The sequence below is a fragment of the Pseudorca crassidens genome, chromosome 7, assembly GCF_039906515.1.
Source record: "Pseudorca crassidens isolate mPseCra1 chromosome 7, mPseCra1.hap1, whole genome shotgun sequence".
NCBI classification, from domain to species: domain Eukaryota; kingdom Metazoa; phylum Chordata; class Mammalia; order Artiodactyla; family Delphinidae; genus Pseudorca; species Pseudorca crassidens.
The window spans coordinates 93,039,896-93,043,205 of NC_090302.1; the positions used below are offsets into that span (position 1 = coordinate 93,039,896).

Genomic DNA, 3,310 nt, shown 5'->3' on the forward strand with positions numbered 1-3,310 from the left:
GCTCTCCGTTCTTACATGGCCACATTTATACAGGAGAGCAACTCAAGGTTATGTCGACTACACTTGGCCATGAGAGCTGTTTCCCCCGGTGTGCGCCATGTATTCGAGAATCTGTAGTGTTAAACTGAAGCCCTAAAAAGAATGCCTGCACTATAATGAAGATGAATGTTCGTGCTTAGGACTGGTTACTTTCTTTGCACAGCATAAGAACATAAGATTTTGAGGCAAACAGGCGACATCCACCTCTGTGTTCGTGGTAGCCGTGGCTTTGACCTTGGCCTGTGCTTTTCTTTACGCCCCATGTCTCAGTAGCCTTGGGGTGGTAGCCATTTCAAAACTGCTTTGATTTATTTCACGTCCGTGTAGATGTATTGGTCTCTCTTAATATCGGCGATATTCTTGTCTAAATTATGTACAAAAGAATAAAGCCAAATATCTGTCCTAGGTAATAGTGTCATTATTTTGGAAAAATTGATCACAACAACAATGAATTAATGGTTAAATGAATAAATCACTGCCTCCATCCCTCTCGTCCTCTAGGGCCCACAGCCATGATGGATTGCAAAGCCTCCTCCAGAAGTGCATCCCCTGCTCCCAGTGACTTTGTGATAATTTGAGATGGTCTTTTAAAATTCACATTTGATAGTTGATCCTAAAGAAGTCTTTAGAAATACAGTTGCTTGGTGGTTGCTACTAAGAAATGAGTTTTACCAGTTTATCTTTGAATGAAAGTCTCTCAAGAATAAAAGTTTGTTTGGACTTGTGGATGGGGGACCTAGAAAGAGAAGTTTGCAACCTGTGGCTTGGAGAAGACTCTGGTGGAGAGATGTCATGGACCCTCAGTTATCACTTACCCCCTCGTCTGCTGATGGCTACCAACACAATGGTGAGCGATTAACCCTTTCCAAGTGAGTAACAAGCCAATGCAGACCTTACCAGGGTAAATCAGCTCTGGCTTTGGATTTCGGGAGAATACCTTGGAAGAAGCCAAGGCAGAGAAATCCTGTGCAGGACAGGAACGTTGCAAGCATTTCAGAGTTAGATTTCCTCAGTCCTTTAACAGTAGAGATATCTTATTAACATCTGACAAAGTAAGGACTCCAGGGAGAACCACGTGTGCCTGCATTAAGGCACTTGGCAGAAGCTCGAGCCCATTGCTACAGGTTGTGTCTCTACAAAATTCCTATGTTAAATCTTGAGGCCCAGTGTGATGGTATTAGGAAGTGGGACCTTTGGGAGGTGACTAGATCATGAAGGTGGAGCCCCCTGTTGGGATTAGTGCCCTTACAAAAGAAACCCTAGAGACCTCCCTTGCCCCTTCCTCCATATGATAGCAGACAGCAGTAAGTCATCCATCTATGAACCAGGAAGCAGGTCCTCACCCACCTTCTGGTGCCTTGATCTTGGACTTAAAGCCTCCAGAACTGTGAGCAGATTTCTTGTTTGTAAGCCACCCAGCAGCCTGAGTGGACTAAGACATAGCAGTAACTCAGATTTGTCAGGCAACAGAACACTATGTGTGTACGTGCTGGGAACTTGGTTGTTCTGTGTGTGTGTTTCATATATAAGATATAAAATCCTTGCAATAACTTCTTCTGATGGTTAGGCATTATTTTCACTCCCATTTTACAGATGGGTCCACTTGAGTGTCTTGTAGTAACGATCAGACCTGTGCTATGGAAAGCTGAGCTTGCACTGAACATCCAAGACAAGGCTGTCCAGTAGAACCTTGGGGGATGTTCTGTCTGTGCTGCCCAATACGGTAGCCACACGTGGCTTCTGAGCACCCAAAATGTGGTTCGTGGGGCTGAGGAACTAAATTTTTAATTTTATTTCATTGTAATATAGATAGCTGCGTGTGGCCTGTATCTGCTGTCGTGGACAGTGCAGATGAGGCGCTAGCATAACCTAACACGGATGGTTGTCCATCTCAGTCCTGTAAACTGTACAGGTAAGTACTATGTGTTCGTTGGTACATAAAATAAATTCCATGCCTTAAAAAGGTGGGCATCTGCCTCCTTTGCGTTTCTCCCCATAAGTTCAGTGTGACTTTTGGGGGGGCTTCAGTTCAGATGTGAAGGGCCCTCGACCAGTGAACTGTGAGAGCCTCAGTTTCTGCCATTGGGCCAGCAGGAACCCTGTGCAGAGACTGAAATAGGTGGGTGGTCACATCTTACAGATGACGGGCAGACCTCGAGGTCAAGGGTCTCTCCAGTTGTGGACACCTGCCTATTGGAGGGCAATGCAGAGGGGGTGGTTCCTGTCCTTCCACGAACTCACACCTGCCAACGTGATCATGACCTGACCATGTCAGTCAGCATCCATGCAGCTGATCTCAATTCATTCAGACCACTGACTGTTTCTCAATATATACAGATTTACAAAATAGGCTCTCAAAAGTCAGGCTGAAAAATCCCGATCTTTCTCAGGAGAGAGGACTGTGTATTTTACCCACAGGTTTTACAGAGAGTCTTGATGTATGTTGGAATCAATCTTATTCTTCCCTCTCTCAGCTGGTCCCAGAGATTGAGAACAGGGTCCTGTGTGTGCTCACAAGTGTGTAAGTATGCACACAAGGGTGCATGTGTGTCTCTGCATGTTCAGGTGGGTATGCGAGCATGTGTTTAAATGTGCATGTGTGTGTGTACACATCCACGTGTAAAGTGTATGCATGTGCAGCACGTGAACACATGGGTGGTGTTAGCATATGCATGTGCGGGTGAGTGTGCATGTGTGCAGGCAGTGGAGTCCTGTCTCTGGGGACTGAGGGTGAGCACACAGATGGGAGGAAGAGTAGACCAGCTGTGAAGGCCAGTGAAGAGAGGTGACGGCCGCAGGCTTATACGCTGATGAAAACTAGGCACCCAGAAAACAGAATGTTCCTGACTAAAGGCCTCTGTTTAAGCAGAACAGCTGCCCAGGGCGTTGCTCTAAGATTTGTCAGTTGGTTGGGAACTATTAGGTTGAGAGCACGATTCTCCTGGAGTGTGAATGCAGATTCTGATTCAGCGGGTGTGGGGTGAAGACTGAGAATCTACATTTCTAACCGGCTCCAGGGACAGCTGCTGCCCTCGGAGTAGCCTGAGGTGTAGAGGACAGGGCTCCACAGAGAAATCTGGAGACCCTGGGCTGCCCGAGCAGTCCCAGACCGTGGGAGAGGTAGCCTAGGCAAGGTGAATAAGATTCATACAGGCCCCCCGTGATTTGTGAGACAGGATGGCAAGGTGTGTGGAGCCTCTGCTCTGCTCTGAGAGTCAAAGGCTAGTGAGCTTGTGACATGGTGACACCCCTCATGCTGGTTGGATAAACT

General features: G+C 46.9%; 1 long non-coding RNA gene across 1 annotated transcript; it reads left to right on the plus strand.

Annotated features, from left to right (window-relative positions):
- Positions 1-484: 484 nt before the first annotated feature.
- Positions 485-2,734, plus strand: LOC137227116 (uncharacterized). Its single transcript, XR_010944704.1, has 3 exons — positions 485-886; positions 1,849-1,951; positions 2,514-2,734. It is a non-coding gene; the product is annotated as an uncharacterized lncRNA (long non-coding RNA).
- Positions 2,735-3,310: the final 576 nt, after the last annotated feature.